The 18,216-nt window shown below is 33.6% G+C and overlaps 1 long non-coding RNA gene across 2 annotated transcripts in view; it reads left to right on the plus strand.

Annotated features, from left to right (window-relative positions):
- The first annotated feature begins 5,811 nt into the window (after positions 1 to 5,811).
- LOC306652204 overlaps positions 5,812 to 18,216 on the plus strand; it is a 40,367-nt gene continuing 27,962 nt past the window's right edge. The window contains exons 1-2 of one of the 2 annotated variants that reach the window (XR_013761319.1): positions 5,812 to 5,992; positions 6,196 to 6,361. This is a non-coding gene — a long non-coding RNA (uncharacterized lncRNA). Of the gene's footprint in view, positions 5,993 to 6,018; positions 6,362 to 18,216 lie in introns of those variants that run through there. The other variant, XR_013761320.1, reaches the window with a different exon arrangement.

Raw genomic sequence — 18,216 nt, forward strand, 5'->3', positions numbered from 1 at the left:
GACAGAAACAATTTTAAGGAGGAAAAGTTTATTTTCAGGTTTACAGTTTCAGAGGTCTCAGTCCACAGGTGATTGACTCCATTGCTCTTGGCTTGAGTGAGGCAGAATATCATGGCAGAAGCATGTGGCGGAGAAAAGCAACTGGGGACATGGCACCAGGAAGCATGGAGAGCTCCTCTTCACCACAGACAATATATAAAAAGCCTACAGGCATGCCCTCAGTAACCTACCTCCTCCAGTCACCTGCCTATAGTTACCACCCAAGTAAATTCCTCTCAGGGCATTAATCCTATGACTAGGTTAAGGATCTCATTTTCCAATCATTTCACTTCTAAACCTTATTGCATCATCTCACACCTGATTTTGTGGGGACACCTAATATCTAAATTATTAACAACCACTGTTCATTATTACTTTTATCTGCTTTAAATAGACATTTATCTCTTAAAGTGGAAAAGATGTATTTATCCAAATTCAAGACTTGTTTTTATTAAAATTTGTTAGAATGGGCTTGGAGAGGGACCTTTGTCATAGGGCTAGTTGAACCCAGTTTACAAGGTCTTAGCTGAATGCTCTGAGTTAAAACCTCTTTGGTTAGATCAAAAATGTCTGTGTCCACTCTGGTACTTAGGTTTATAGTGTCCAAGTAGTTACTTGTTAACTAAAGATGGATTCTTTGTCCATTGAATTTCACACATTTTTTGTCCAGAATTTTTAACTACTAAAAATGAAAGGGTGTCACACAAATTGCAGCTGTCACTGACTTCAAAAACCAGGTAGAGATTCCGACTGGCTTTCTGCTCTACTCAGATTCCCAGATTTCCCCATTGTGATCAGAGTCTGAAAAGCACTTCAAAAGCACAAGGCTTGAACTGTCATAGGGCTCAGGTAATTTGTTTTCTCTGGGGAATCATAGTTCCTTTCTGTGGACCAACATTTATGAATGGTTATAACATGCATTTTGCCAATTTTTTAGTTGTTTACAGTGAGAGGTCTACTCTCAAACAAGTTAGTCCATCATGGCCAGTCTCCTTTAATCCTTCTGTAAATACAGGATTCCATGTGATAAGAGCCATTACAATCTATTTTATAAATGAATAGATTACATTTTTAGGCAGCCTTCTAGCAGCAGTTGTCCTGGTATAACCAACATTCATTTTCTAATTGTTCATTACTAGACTTCAAGTAAAGTATGAAATGGTAGCTTTCTTAATAGTATTGTAAGTAGTGCCCTGGACCTACTATTTTACTGGTTGCTTTTTAATGCCTACAGTGAATTACCAGAACCCTCTCACTGGTCCCTGTTCCTATAGTAGTTGCAGCTTTAATATATAATCTCAACATTCAATTTTGAATTATTGTATTCTTGTTTTAAATATTCCAGCACATATAGTAAAAGATTTTGTATTAGTTCTAACCACTTGGTATTCATAATATGAAAATAATTTAAGAACATGAGACTCTTAAAAATTGGCTTTAATATTGGAGCAGAAAAAGTGATGGAAAATTGCTAATTTTTATATTAAGTAGGCCTTAAATTACATTACTTACAGTGTTGCCAAAATTACCTCCTAGTTGGGTCGTTATTTAGGTTTATAGTCTTCAATTATTTTTTCTTAGCAGAATTAACCCAGTCTCCATTCATCATCCAAGAATGACTCTTCAGGTAAGATTTTAAAAATTACACTGGAATTCTCATTGCAAGTTGCAATATACACCTATGAGAGACTTCATAGTCATAAATATGCTTTTCATCTGCCTAATAAGACCATCCTGTTTACCAGACATTTTGTTTCACTATAACAAGTCTTTGTGCCAGATTTGGCATTTAATACTGACAAATGAGGACAAATAATGTCCCCTAGTTTTATCATTTTTTAGGCAAACAATACCATTATCAAAATATTGTGCTTTTACTTAAAACATTTTTAATGTCTTGGTAAAAGTCACTTATAGGCAAATATTCATAATCAATGTATGTATGGGGTAAGTAAGATCTTTAAGTAGTGAGAAGATCTTATGAGTCACAATGTTGGCTATTAAGTGGATTTCAAATCACTGTCAAAGTATCATTTAGTAAAAGGGAAGTAGCTTATATAGTTTGAAATTGTAAAATGTTTTTTCCTTTGAAATTATTAAATGTCTAATGTTGCAAATGTAAAGAATGTAAAAGTGTTTTATTTAGAAAAAAATATAGTGATTCTTGGTGTTATCTGGCATGAGGAAAAACCCTCATGTTGGAGAGCATGATCTGTACAAGTCTATTGGTTCTTTGTAGAGACTAGGAGTTCTTTCTTACACCAATTCCTCAATGCATATTTGAAATAACACTTTTCTTCTTATTCTGAAAAACAAGTTCATAGTGTTTATCAGGATTCTCTAAATTGAGCATCTGATTTCCATAACTTCCATAAATTCAAATTAATTTTGAACTTTAAAATTTTATTTGAGTATAAGGTAGGAATATTTTGAAGTATTTACTCTTTGACACCATTACCTTTTATCTCTGCAGGACTTAGTTTAGGCTTGTTTGTGTATTAAATATTTATCAGTGATGCTTATTAACTAGGAAGTGTTATTCAATTCTTATTTAAAGGGAATATGTCTTGTTAAAGATTAAGAGTAAAGGGAAATTTAATTAAAAATGCAATGTGTTATGGATTCTAAGAAGTACAAAATTACTTGTTTGCTTTTAAGGATACAAAGTAAGGTTTATCTGTTTATGTAGTCAGTTATAGTGTCTCATCTCTATTCTTCCAGGGATATTTCATTATAAGGTAAAAATATAAAATTATTGATCTTAATGTTTTTGGGATAATTATCTTGTGACTACACAGTTTTGCTAATGACCATTAGGTCATGATGTAAAATTACCTCGTTTAAAAAAAAATCTTTTAAAAATTATATTAGTTGTCAGTAGACCTTAATTTTTATTCATTCATGTGGAGCTGAGAATTGAACACAGTCCCTCATACATGCTAGGAGCTACAACCCAAGATCAAATTACCTTATTTCATATTCCTTTTTTTAATCTGGGAGAGTGGTTTCTAGGCCACTTGGCATTGGATATTTTTATTCTTAGTATCTTTAACTGAACAAACTTAAAGGTAAATGATGTTTTGTGTTGCTATGCATTTCTCACTGATATATCTAATAAATGATTTAAATTGTTCAATTTTGTATACACCGAAGGCAAAAGCTAGCCAAGAAAGGCATGTTTTGTCAAGAGATTAATACAATCTTAAAATAATGATATTTGACCATTATGACATTTGGCCATGAAATTTAATAAATACTTCTGGATTGTTAATCTATTATCATGTTTAGGCATTTTTTCAGTCTTTGTTGTAATCTTTAAAACATATTATTCTAGATAAACTCAATCAGGTAAAATTATGTTTACAAAATATTTCAGGTAACTAGGAAGTTAGCTGATGACCAGGTATGTATATTTTACCCTATCATTATTGGTATATTGGTAGTATTAATTATTATGTGGTACTCGGGACTGTAACCAGGGCCAGTGAGCCACATTCCATTTATATATATATATATATATAAATGTGTATATATATATATATATATATATATATATATATATATAAATACATTTTATTTTTTTATTTTTAAAGAGAGGGGGCCTGAGGGGGCCTCACTAAGTTGCTTAGGGCCTTGCTAAGTTGCTAAGGCTGGCTTTGAACTCTGCTTTCTACTGCTTCAAACTCCCAAGCCTCTGAGATTACAGGCATGGGCCACAGTACCCAACTGGATGTGGAATTTTAATAAACAGTGTCTTGGTAAATTTGCACATTCAGTTTTTGTACCTGAAAGATTACTGATATGTAGACTATTTAAAGGTTGTGTTATAGTTGTTGGGTACTTAGATAAAAATATATCTGAATGGATGCTTACTTTTGTAAAGATTTGCTAATTTTTTTTCCCAGTGCTGAGCATTGAATCTGGGGCCTGGTTTATGCTGAGCAAGTAATGAGCTATATCCTCACACCACCAGTTTTGTTTATTTTAAAGATTATTTTTAAAGCTTGCAGTGTTAGTGATGTAGCCCAGTTGTAGAGAGCATGCTTAGGATGCGTAAGACCTTAGATTTGACTCCTAGCACACATGCATGCTCTCTATCTCACACACACACAAACAAGGCTTACAAATTTAGTATGTCAGAGTTGCAACTAAAACTCTTATTTCGGTTTTTTTGAGGTGCATGGGTGGTACATGGTAGTAATTTAAAATATCTTTTTAAAAATGTTACAGTATCTTAATGAATATTCTGTTTTGTCTGTTGGGAAGTTTCTTTTGAGAAGGCTTTGGATTTAATTATTTTTAATGAATTGTTCATTTATTTTCTGAAATTCTTGTTTCACTTTATTATGTATTTTAGAGTTATATTTCATGTAAGTAATTTATTGTTTTTTGCAATTCTTGCCACCATTCATTTTCAGAACTTTTTTCACCCAAAACTCTGTACTCATTAAACTCTAATTTTCCATTCTTCACCCCACTAGTCACTGGCAGCCACAATTCACATGTTCTATGAACTTCACTACTGTAAGTACTTGAATATAAGTGGAAACAGTAGAGTATCTGTTTTGCGACTGGTTTATTTCATTTAGCTTAAAATCCTGAAGCTTCATCTATATTGTGACATGAATCAGAATTACCTTCCTTTTAAAGACTGAACAGCAACCATTATATATTTGTACCATATTTTGTTGATTTATTCATCCATTGATTGATAGTTGAAACATTTAGCCATTGGGAATAATGCTGATGTGAGCATCAGTATACATATATCTATTCATGTTCCTGATTTTGTGACATTTGGGTCTATAGCCTGAAGTGAAATTGCTGAATCATATGGTTATTCTGTATTCAAATTGTTTTAAAGTTGGTGATTTATTTTTAGCATCTCTGAAAAATAAATTTTTAGTGTTCTATGCTTGAGTATACAGTGAAAGGGGAAAAAAACCACACAGAGACAGAACTGTCACTTAATGCCACATTTTAACATTAAAGTGTCTAATTCAGATGAAGATTTCAAACAACTAACATAGGACAACTATACTCACTTATCAGTGGTTTCTCATTACCAGTGTGGCATTCCAAAATATCTTCTTAATCAAAATTTTTGGGTTAAATTTGATCTTTGATACTAGTGGGCAATTTGACAACTATGAAATTGGAAGAACATAATTTGTTGAAGATGGACATGTAGAAAGTCAAATGAAAGTACATCACAATTTCCTATACTGAGGGAATCTTGAAGGTGTGTCATTGGGGCTCTGCAGTGGTGTCACTTGGTTCTTACTTTTATCAACTGAACCTATAGATAAATGGAAGAAAATTGAAATTAACTTATACAATTCTTGAAATAATTTCTGTTCATATTATTGGTGTTTACCCATGAGAATTTCCTCATTTGTGAACTTTCCTGCCTCATCTCCCAATTCATGCAGTCAGGCTTTGGACACTGTATATTCTGTAAAAAGTAACTGCAGTAGTTTTTGTACCTAGAGATGTTCTGCCATCTACCACCACATTGTTGACACAATGTAAAGCTCTTAGAGTATTTTCTGATCAGATACAGGTCAGATATAAGCATTGGCACTAGGACTCTGTGAGCCTGCATATGATGTGCTATTATTGATGACAAACTTTATGTGCTTTACCAGACTTCCCAAATTATTCTGGTTGTTTTAAAACCTCTGTGTCAGCTAGGCAATGGGACACACTTAGAACAAAGATGAGGTTTGTTTACAAGGCACATAAAAAAATAATAACCAAACACCCACAGTGGAAGGTAGTTTTTCTGTTTTCTCTCATTTTGTTCTCATTCTTTATCCTTTGCAGTTCTTCCTGTGAGAGTGGTTTACAATCATCTGGATCTTCTGGATGTGGCTTTCTATGTGCAGGACAAAGATCATTTTCATCAGTGCAACTTCTAGGCCAACAACATTGACAAATCTGGTAACTACAGGTAGGTGCAAGGGAAAAAGTTCATATCCTGTATCTCAGTGGCTCCACAAAAAGACAGCATTCCATGGGGTCTTCCTTAGCATCAGGATTTTGAGACTCTTCATGTTTACTAAACAGTGACAAAAGTTTATACTAATTTAAGGGAGTGAGAGCTAAACTTCAGAAGTTTGATGACCCACCTGCCTTCCCTCACTTTTTCCTTAGTCAACTCCACTTGCTGCCATGTCCTCACAAGAGACCACTGAACTAGTGTCCTGGAAAACTCTTCAGAACCAGGCCAGATTGCTTCAGCAAATCCAACATCCATGGCTGAGAAAGTTTCTGCTTTTGGTCGATTCCATAGCCAGACAGATCACCATCTTTCATTAGGGTAAGACTTTCCCTGTATTTAATTTTATGAGAAATCTTGTTATTTCCTTAGTGTCTGTATTCTAGATTTCCTCCACTATGTTCAAGGGTTCTGTTTTCTTTATATCCTGACCAATAATTTTTTAAAAATGTTTTAAATAGTAGCAATGCTAATGGAGGTGAAGTAGTATTCCATTGTGTTTGATTTGCATGACTCTAGTGACTAGCAATATTGAACATATTTTGTGGTACTTATTGGCCTTTTGTATGTCTTTGTTATAATGTCTGCTCAAGTGTACGATAGTTTTTCCTGGCTACCATAACAAAATACTGCAGGCTCTGTGGCTTAAGCAATCACTTTATTTTCTCATAGTTCTGGAGTTTGAAAAGTCCAAAATCAACCTTCAGACAGTGTTCAGTTTTTGGTGAGGGCTCTCTTCTTGGAGAGTGAGCCTCTGGTGTCTCTGAAAAACTCAATAATCCTGTTGAATCATGACAACTGAAGATCTTATTTAATCTTCATTGCAACTGTAAAGATCTCACTTCCAAGTATATTGTCACATTAGGGAATAGGGCTTGAAGATTTGAAATTTTAGGGAACACAAAGTCCATAACAAAGTACTCTGCCCACATCTGAGTTCTATTTGTTGTTTTATAGAGGTATAAAAATTTTAAAATATATTCTGGATATTGATCATTCATCAGGTACATGCTTTATACATATTTTCTCCTGTGGGTTGCCTTTCTATTCTGTGACAGTGCTCTTTGAGACACTAAAGGTTTTCATTTTGATGTAGAATAGTGTATTTTTCTTTGTTCTTTAGTCACTTAAAATCCATGTCAACTAGTAAATCAGCTGTTGCAGTATCACAGTGCTTAGGTTCAAGTAACCCTTACCTGTAGCCTAACATTACACCACAAAGGCTATCATTTACCTCTCTTCTCATCACATACGTATTGTGTCAGCTCATATCATGACAGGAAAGATAAGTACAGTACAAGAAGATATTTTGAGAGGTGAAACCACATTCACATACCTCTTGTTACAGAAATTTACTTTCATTACAATGTTTTGTGTCTTTGGTTTTCATACTCAAGAAATAATTGCTAGCTGCATTGTCATGAAGCATTCCCCTGTTTCCTTATAAGAATTTTATAATTTTAGCTTTTATCCATTTTGATTTAAGTTTTATATTTAGTATAAGGGAAGGGTCCAACTTTATTCTTTTATTTAGGCACATACAATTTTCCAGATTATCAAAAAGATTGTCCTTCCCCTATTGAATATAATTGGTATCATTGTTAAAAATAGTATGATCATAGAGTAGTCACTTTTATCCATGGATAGGATGGATGTTCCAAGACCCATGGATGACTGAAACTGTGGATAGGGTGAAACCCTGTACATACACTTTTTACCTATTTCTTTGCAAACTTTCAATGATAATTTATAAAATAGCCACAGTATGAGATTACTGATAATAATAAAAAGTAACAATGATATGATAAAATAGTACAGTTAATAACAATATACTGTATAAATATTATGTGAATGTGATTTTCACTTTCTCAAAATGTCCTTTACACAAATGGTATGCCTTTTTGCCATGTACAGAGAAACAACATGTATCCCATTTCTTTACAATAAAAAATAAATAAATAAAAAAAATTTAAAAATGTCCTCTTAAATCATTCCTCTCAATACAATACCTGTGATGAGATGAAGTGAGGTGACAGTCTTTGTTTTAGGATATGAATAAGTGTTACTTGAACACAAGCACTGTGATACTGCAATAGTTGATTGGATGGTTGACATAGCTACTAAGTAACTAGGGGACAGGAAATTTATATTATGGACAAAGGGATTCATATCCTTGCATGAATGATATTTTATTATGATACAAGAGCATGCAGTTTAAGCCTTGTAAATTTTTGCTGTAATTTTAATACTGATATTTAATATTTTTGTGCTATGTTTGACCTCAGGTAACTGAACCACAGAAAGTGAACCTGGGCAAGGAGGACTACTGTGTAAGTGATTATTTCTTGACCTTATATTTCATTCCATTAATTTTTATGTCTCCACTACCTTCTGTGGCTTTTTTCTTTGGCTTGGTTTTACTTTTTTGTGCTGCTGGGGAGGGAACCTAGAGTCCTTCCTCATGCTAGTCAGCTGGTCTACCAGTGAACTTCAATATTGCTCCAGTGACTATAACTTTGTATATTTTGAAATCAAGAAACATGATTTCTCTAAAATTCTTCTTGATATTCAAGGTTGTTCTGACCATAGGATCCTTTGAAATTCTGTGTGAAATTTAGGAGGAAATTGTCTATTTCTGCAAAAAAGAGAAGTGATTGAAATTTTGATAGTTATTATATTGAATCTGTAGATCAGTTTGGGTAGTATATACATCTTCCATTAATATCTCTTGATTTATGTATTTGTATATTCACTTTTGGGTAGCATTTCATAGTAATAAATGTATTAGTCTTTTGCTGCTTCAGTTAACTTCATACTTAAATGTTTGTTCTTTTTTGATGCCATTGTTCTTGAAATTGTTTTCTTAATTTCCATTGTGTGTGTATGTGTGTGTGCTGCTATATCCCCAGCTCTCCCTTTTATATTTTGGATCATGAACAGAATTGCTAGATTTTATGGATTTTCAATAACCTGTTTATCCATACTGATGTTTATCATTAATTTGGTTGTCTTAGGTAAAAGACTAAACAATTTTCCCTCTTTTTTTTTTTTTTTTTTTTTTTTTTTGCCATGCTAGGAGTCAGGCCCAGAGTCTTCAGCATGGTATACTGCAGCTATGTCCCTAGCCCCCCTTTAGTTTGTTGTTGATTTTGAAGGCTGATGTTACTTTGTGTCTCATCTTTTTGGTACAGATATGGAGGTGGCAGGTGTTGTGATCCTTGATAATTGCAAATATACTCCAAAGTAATAAGTTGAATTTTTTAAAAAGGGAACAAAAGAGTAAGAAAATAAAAATATTTTTTGTTTTTAACATAAGAAATAATTTTTATTATATTCAGATTTGTGCAGTTATCATCACTAATTTTAGAACACTACAAATACCCTATGCTTGTTACTCGAGTGCACCACCTCTCTATCTTCTAATTGAGCTTTAGTTTCTATAGATTTGTTTGTATGGATTTGTCTGTTTTGAATAGTTCATGTAAATGGAATTATATGGTTTGTGACCTTTTATGTCCACTTTTTCATTTAATATAATAGTGGTTTTTAAGATTATTTTCTTTTTATTTTTACAGACTTCATTTTGATTTATTGTTCACAAATGGAGTACAACTTCTCGTTTCTATGGTTGTACATAATGTAGATTCATACCATTCTTGTAATCATGTGTACATAGCATAGTAATGTCTCTTATTCCACTCTTTCATACCCCACACCCTCCCCCCTCTCATTTCCCTCTATGTAATCCAAATTTACTTCATTCTTCTCTTCCTCCCAACCCCCCACCTACATTATGTATCATCATCCACTTAAGTGAAAACTTTCGACCTTTGGTTTTTGGGGGCTTGGTTTATTTTACTTAACATGATAGTCTCCAGTTCCATCCATTTACTTGCAAATACCATAAATTTCTTCTTCTTTACAACCGACCAATATTTCATTATGTATATTTACCAGTTTCTTTATCCATTCACCTACTAAAGGGCATCTAGGTATGTTCCACAATCTAGCTATTGGGAATTGAGCTGCTTTAAACATTGATGTGACTGTGTTACAGTAGTATGCTGATTTTAATTCTTTTGTGTATAAAATGATGAGTGCACTTATTCTTCCTTTTCACTCAGAAAATTATCTGTAGAACATTGGTATTTTTCTTGTATATACTCTTCCTTTCACTTATTTCCAAGGCTCTTACCTTCTTTTTTCTGGATTTCTCTTGAAACCATTATGCTTCTTCAGGCATACTTGTCCCCCTTGTCAGACATAACTTCATCGGTGGATTACTTTTCCATCCTCCCTTCCATGACAAACACAGAAAAATTTCCTTCTGACCATTCTAGTAGCTCCTTTATTATTTCAAATCATTATCTCATCCATATTTGTTGCATTTATGACAAATTTCATTTTTTAAACTAGAGTTCATTCTTAAAAGCCCAGGTTGTCATCCAGCTGGACTTTCAGGCTGGGAAGCATATTGAAGTTTTGCCGAGTTTGATTTTAAACATTTCATTAACACTTTTGTCAAAATGTTCTAATGCAAGTTGTCCATTGCTTTCTTGGTATAGTTAGAATTCATTCTTTTAACCAACCTTTATCTATACAACATATCTTTATCTATACAAAATATCTACTAATAACATTTTTTAAAATTGGTGAATATTCTCTTGAGGCTATCTATGAAATAGCTGTACAGTGATTTGGAAAACTTCATTCCAGGTAACTCTGCTTCCATTTTCTATATTCTCTGCTAAGATCTTCTATAAAATTGTATATGACCCTGGATCTGATCCCTAGCACTGGAAAAAAAAAATCCACTCTCAATTTCTGTGTTTCATATTCCACATGTGAATGAGATCATACAATAGGTATCTTCCTCTGCCTGGATTATTTCACTTCCCATAATGCTCTAAACAAAATTCCTAAAAGAGTCAAAGTTATCTGTACAGGAAAGAAGATTAACATAGTGAAAGATAACATATAGCAAAAAAATTTGTAAATTATACACTTAATAAGGAATTAATATATTTAAACATCAACCCAATAGCAAAAAAAAAAAACAAAAGAAGAGATGGAAGGGAACCATATATGTAAGAAGACATTTCTTGAAAGAAGGCATACATATAAGTGGGGCACAGAGTCACATGCCCAGTGGCTCAAGAGGGTGAGGCAGAAGGATCGCAAATTCAAAGCCAGCCTCAGCAAATTGTCAAGGCCTTAAGTAGCTCAGGAGTCCCTGCCTCTAAATAAAATATAAAAGGTGGGGGATGTGGCTCAAGTGTTCAATCCCCAGACCCTTGAACTAAAAGAAAAAAAGAAATACAAATAACCAAAAGATGGAATAATGTTCAACATCAGAATCATCATGGAACTACAAATAAAAACCACAAGTTAGAACCACCATCATGAAGACATGTAAATTTCTAAAAAAAAATTAAATATAGAAATATCACATGATCTAGAAATCCCACTACTGGATATATATCTAAATCAGTATGCCAAAGAGATAGTACATGGAGGAAGGAGGGACTGCATAGAGAGAAAAGAGGGGAGGGAGGGGTGGGGGGGAAGGAAAAAGTAACAATCAAACATCATTACCCTAAATGTATGATTACACAAATTGCACAACTCTACTTCATGTACAGAGAAACAAGCTGTACCCCATTTGTTTACAATAAAAAATAAAAGAGATGGTCCATGTTCATCACAGCATATTCAAAATAGCCAAGAAGTGGAAACACCTGTCTACCAACGAATGAATGGATATAGAAAGTGTGATATATATAAACAGTGGAATACTATTCAGGAATATAAAGAATGAAGTTCTGTCATTTGTAACAATATGGATAATTTTACTGAGGATCCTTGAATGTTATCTTCAGGATCACTTATTTTTTTAGGTTTTTTTAAAATTTATTTTTATTGTAAACAAATGGGATACATGTTGTTTCTGTTTGTACATGGAGTAACAGCATACCATTTGTGTAATCATACATTTATATAGGGTAATGATGTTTGATTCATTCTGTTATTTTTTCCTTCCCCCCCACCCCTCCCACCCCTCTTTTCCCTCTACACAGTCCCTCCTTCCTCCATTCTTGCCCCCCTTTCACCCCCCATTTTTATGTGTCATCATCCGCTTCTCAGTGAGATCATTCATCCTTTGGTTTTTTGAGATTGGCTTATCTCACTTAGCATGATATTCTCCAATTTCATCCATTTGCCTGCAAATGCCATAATTTTATTATTCTTTATAGCTGAGTAATATTCCATTGTGTGTGTGTGTGTATATATATATATATATATATATATATATATATATATATATATATCACTGTTTCTTTATCCATTCATCAATTGAAGAACATCTAGGTTGGTTCCACAGTCTGGCTATTGTGAATTGAGCAGCTATGAACATTGATGTGGCTGTATATCTGTAGTATGCTGATTTTAAGTCCTTTGGGTATAGGCTGAGGAGTGGGATAGCTGGGTCAAATGGCGGGTCCATTCCAAGTTTTCTAAGGAATCTCCACACTGCTTTCCATAGTGGCTGCACTAATTTGCAGCCCCACCAGCAATGTATGAGTGTACTTTTTCCCCACATCCTCTCCAACACCTATGGTTGCTTGTATTCTTGATAATCGCCATTCTAATTGGGGTGAGATGGAATTTTAGTGTAGTTTTGATTTGCATTTCTCTTATCACTAAAGATGGTGAACATTTTTTCATGTTTGTTGATTACTTGTAGATCATCTTCTGTGATGCGTCTGTTCATATCCTTAGCCCATTTGTTGATTGGGTTATTTGTATTCTTGGTGTAGAGTTTTTTGAGTTCTTTATATATTCTGGAAATTAGTGCTCTATCTGAAGTATGAGTGGCAAAGATTTTCTCCCACTCTGTAGGCTCTCTCTTCGCATTACTGATAGTTTCCTTTGCTGAGAGAAAGCTATTTAGTTTGAATCTATCCCAGTTATTGATTCTTGCTTTCATTTCTTGTGCTATTGGAGTCCTGTTAGGGAAGTCTGATCCTAAGCCAACAAGTTGAAGATTTGGACATACTTTTTTTTTCTATAAGATGCAGGGTCCCTGGTCTGATTTCAAGGTCCTTGATTCCAGGATCACTTTTATCTTTCTGCCTTCAAGGGTATTGCTTTGTCTTTGTCTTTCAACAACTGGGTTATAATGTGTTTTATTATTTGTGTTTTTCTACCTACAGTTTGTTGAGATTCTTGGATTTGTAGATTCAAACATCTCATCACTCGGCTGGGGCTATAGCTCAGTGGTAGAGTATTTGCCTTTATGTGTAAGGCACTGGGTTCATTCCTCAGCACCACCTAAAAAACAAATCAATTAATTAATTTATTTATTATGTCCATCTACAACTAAAAATTTTTTTAAAAATTTCATCACATTTGAAATATTTTCAGCCATTTTTCTTCAAATAATAACTCTGACACTTTTCTTTTTTATTCTGGCACTTTGATCATGTCTGTATTTTCCTACTTAACAGCGGGTTACAAGTTCCTTAGTCTTCATTCAGTTTTCTTTATTCTCTTTTTCTTTTTATTCTTTAGATAGGATAATAGGAAATGTTTTTTATTCAAGTTTGGTGGTTCTTTTGTTTTTCTATTCACATCTTCTGTTGAATCATTGCAGTGAGTGACTTCTTCATTTCAGTAATTAAATGTTTTTCATTTTCAGAAATTCTATTTTTTATAATTGTTATTTTTGTTTATTTTATCATTTTATTTGTATTATTTCCTGATTAAATTTTATTCTGTCTATATTTGCTTTAACATTTTCTTTTTAATATTTTCACTTACGGTACTCTACATATTTAAGATAGTTGCTTTAACTTTTATGTTCAAAATTTATGATATTTCTCCAGGAACAGTTTCTAAGAATTTTCTTCCTTAGAATAACCCATATTTCCTATTTCATTTATATCTTGTGATTTTGTGTGTGTGAGTTGTGTTACTGAAAATTAGGGTGTTGAAAAACACAGGAATTTCAGTCTTTGCAGACTTGATCTGTGCTGTAATAGGCTTTGACTCATTAACTCAGAATCAGCCTATGTAATGGCATTCTGTTTTCTAAGCAAATATCATGGTATGGTTAGTGTTTGACTTTTTTTTCTCAATACACAATGTTTTTTTTTTTTATATATATTGTAGTTTCATTACATCTTTCCTGTTATGATTTAGATATGAGGTGTACCCCCAAATCTCATATGTGAGACCATGAAAGAAAGTTTTGAGGTGACTTGATTGGGTTATGAGAATCTTAACCTAATTGTTGTATTAATCCAGTGATATAGATTAACTGGGCTGTAACTCTAGGCAGGTAGGAGTTGGCTGGAAGAAGTAGGTTTCTGAGGGATGTGCCTTTGGGTTTATGTTTTGTTTCTGTTGAGCAGAGCTAGCTCTCGCTCACGCTCTCCCTCCCTCCCTCTCTCTTTCTCTCTCTCCCCCCCACCCCTCCCTCTCCCTCCTCCCTTGTTGCATGTGTTCTGACCTGCTTTCCTCCATTATATTTTTCCACCATGATATTCTGCCTCACCTCAGGCCCAGAGCAATGGAGTTGGCCATCTATGGACTGAGACCTCTGAAACCATGAGCCAAATAAACTTTGGCTCCTGTAAAATTGTTCTAATCAGGTCTTTTGGTCAGAGAAGCAAAAAAAAATAAATAAATAAACTAAATAAACTAAGTAAAACATTACCGAAGTTTCTCTTCAGACTTCCATTGTACATTTTCAAGTATAAAAGTTTGCTTCAGGTAACTACTAGTGTTTACTCCTCCTCTAGTTTTTAGTAGCAGTGACCTTTGCTTCTCTCATCTGAGATATGAGACAGCAACCTGTGCTTTGGGCAGCTCCTAGACATGTTAAAATGTTGCAAACCTACTATGATCTGCTGCCTCTCATTTGCAGGAAGGAACTGATCTCTGTACTGCTGTCTCCTATCCAAGACTGTGCAATGCCTGGGAATGGATGAACAAAAATACACTTAAAAGACATGACATTTATTATTATATTTAATGTGGTATTTTTAAAATTTGATGTTTAGTTGGTTGTTACTGACCTTTGAGTATTTTTCCCACCTTATATGAGGTTATTGTAGCCAGTTTATGGATGTTTAAAAGGAAATGATTTTCATAGAGAAACAAAGACTTGGATCTTTCTACTAAGTTGTTCTGCTAAAACCCCTGAAGATCTTCTCTTTGTAATTCTGTATAATATTCCCTTTTACAAATGTACCACAGTTTGTACATATACCTGTTAAGGGAAATCTTGATTGCTTCCAAGTTTTGACAATTATGAATAGCACTGTTATAATTTTTAATCTTTGCCCAGGTCATTGTGTGAACATAAGTTTTCAATCCATTTTGGTAACTATCCAGGAGCATGATTGCTGGGTTATATGGTGATAGCATACTAGTTTTGTATGTACTTGCCAATCCTCCAGACTACACCACTTTGCAATTTTACCAGTGATGAAGTAAATTCCTCTTGATTCACATCCTCACCAGGATTTGTTGTTGTCAATGTTTTATATTCTTGTCATCCTAGTAGGTATGTACTATATGGTCATTTTAAATTGTCCTTCCATAATGGCATGTGATATTGAACATCTCTTGATATGCTTAGTTGCCATCTGTGCAGGTTTGGTGATGCATGTGTCCAGACACTTAGAACATTTTTAAAATGTCTTATTGTTGAGTTTCAAGTCTGATTTGTATGTATGTTTTAGATATCAGACCTTCATATTATATATGTTCTACACATAGATATTCAGCTGCTCCAGCACTATTTGTTGAAAGGTTTGCTTTTGCACCTTTGCATTGCCCTTGGTCTTTGACAAAACTCATTTGCTATATGTATGTAAGATGGCAAAAGAGAGGGAGAATTCCCACAATTATGGAGGCTGGCAAGTACATTCATAGGTGCCTGGTGGACCTGTGTCACTAATATCCTGCCTGGACTGAGTCATTACAGGGTTTCATTGACTTTAAGCATGAGGCATGGTAGTAACAAAAGGTACCCTAAGAGGCTCCTGTATTCCACACATACATTTTTTCACCTCTATTGTGGAGTAGCACTCACTTTATCCTTAGTATCATAATTGATCACCCCTACCAGCATAGTAACTTCCTTTTTTGTCTTTTGATTGAGAGCCATGAGAAACCTAAAGACACCGAAAGGCACTCTTAACTTCCATTTCATTAGAATCACTGCTTTGTCTCCTGGTGAAAGCATTCCTCCTTTTATGAATAGGTCTTGTAGGTCAGCAAAGCACAAGAACATAGTGAGGGGAAGCAAATATTTTGCTTGTGGATAGCCAGGAGTAATAGGAATTGGGACCTCTCTCATTTGCTGTTATGAATTCCTGGAATCATAAATTTTGACTATGGAGTGCTGATTCAGAGAAAATACAGCCTCATGTGGAATACCACACCCCAAAAATGCAAGGTATAGCCATCTGGCTGCCAGTTTAGCTGAGCCTTCATAACACCATTACATATTTTGTTAAACCAGATGCACTAGGATGATTGGGAACATGATAAGAACAAAGAATATTAATGATCATGAGTCCACTGCTGCACTTTTAATTTGAATGACTTCCTGGATTGAAAGCAATGCATTGAGAAATAACCACCATAGAGGTTAAGTTAATTTCTAAGCTCATAAGTGGTAGTTTTGGAAACCAACTTGTTTTTCTTCAGACATTTCTATTTCTGCCCATATTTTACTCTATTTATACATCCCATATGGCTATTTTAAGAATACATTTGAAGATATTATTCTTTGGCTAAAAAAAGCACATAAGTCCAATTCTAACAAAAAGTAATATTTTATTTAAGACAAATCATTTCAAAATACAATGAAACATAAAATTATTTATTTTGTGCTGAAATGTACAAGTTTGTCAAAAAGGGGAAAATGATCATTTAGTCATGAGGACAGAATGTTAAATACCAAGATGTTCAGTTCATTATACTGGGTAGTGATTTTATTGTATAATCACCATGTTTCTTCAAGTAATAGTCACTTCTCAAGTAGCAATGTCTTTGGCCAGCTGGGCAGATTTTGTGGCAATTTACTTAATGTTTAAAAATAGGTAGTGTCTTGTTTCTAATGTTTAGAGCCTGAGTTATATTCAGAATCTCTTTTTACTCGAGAAATGTATGCATCTCTTCACTTAAACAGATGCATGTGTCTGAACAGCTGCTGATTTCAAAGTTATTTCCTTCACTTATTTATAAAATTCTGAACACATTCCCTGATGCTACCCTGGCATTGTTATAAAACTAAAAATAAAAAAAGAAACATCTTCCAGATGCTGTTGACTCTGAACAGATTCACCACAGAAAGAAGGCACATAATTCTGGTACTGTGCACATAATTCAGTGAATCTTGTACAGCATACTACCTATCTGAAAATTAATTGAAATTAAACAATTTTTAAAAATCTGCCATGAGGATTATCACATTAAAATGTGAGCTGTGATTTTTTTTAATAAACAAAAATCTGAATTAGTATTTCAATGGTAAAAATAATTCAAATTTCTCCAGATTCCTTTTATCTTTGTGCATTTTCTCTATTTCTACTGCAACTATTCAAAGTGTAGAAGCTGAACTGTGTAGGGTTTATGTTTGTTGCTAGAAATAGCCTAATGGAACAGACACAGGGTTCTTTTTTATGTAATGTAAACTTTCTTATTCTAGCTAAATGATAATATAGCTGACAAAACATAGTTTTGATTTAAGTAAATAATGAAGATTTTGCAACAAAGATATTAAGTAATGAACGTTTATTTTTGTTTTTATAAGTATATCAACATAAAGCTTATGGTGAAGGAAATTTTGCTGTTCTTTTATAGATTACAGATTGATGTATGATGTGTAGCTCCATTCAAAAACGTGAACTGCCATATAAAAAGCTAAAAAAATTAAATTAGAATGATCACAAAATAGTTCTATACATATATACACAGATGTTTTAAATTCTATAAAATGTATATTCATAATTGGAAGTTTAGTTATGGTTTTTCTTCAGTCAGAAGAAAAAGGGAAATTATTTAATCCTCCTTGTCTGAATAAAAAGTGGGATGCTCAGATAATCAGAAAAGGCAAACCCTGCATTTTTTTTAATTACTGGAATAATATAAGGCAGCAT

This window comes from Sciurus vulgaris (genome assembly GCF_902686455.1).
Source record: "Sciurus vulgaris genome assembly, contig: HiC_scaffold_144_arrow_ctg1, whole genome shotgun sequence".
Taxonomy (NCBI): domain Eukaryota; kingdom Metazoa; phylum Chordata; class Mammalia; order Rodentia; family Sciuridae; genus Sciurus; species Sciurus vulgaris.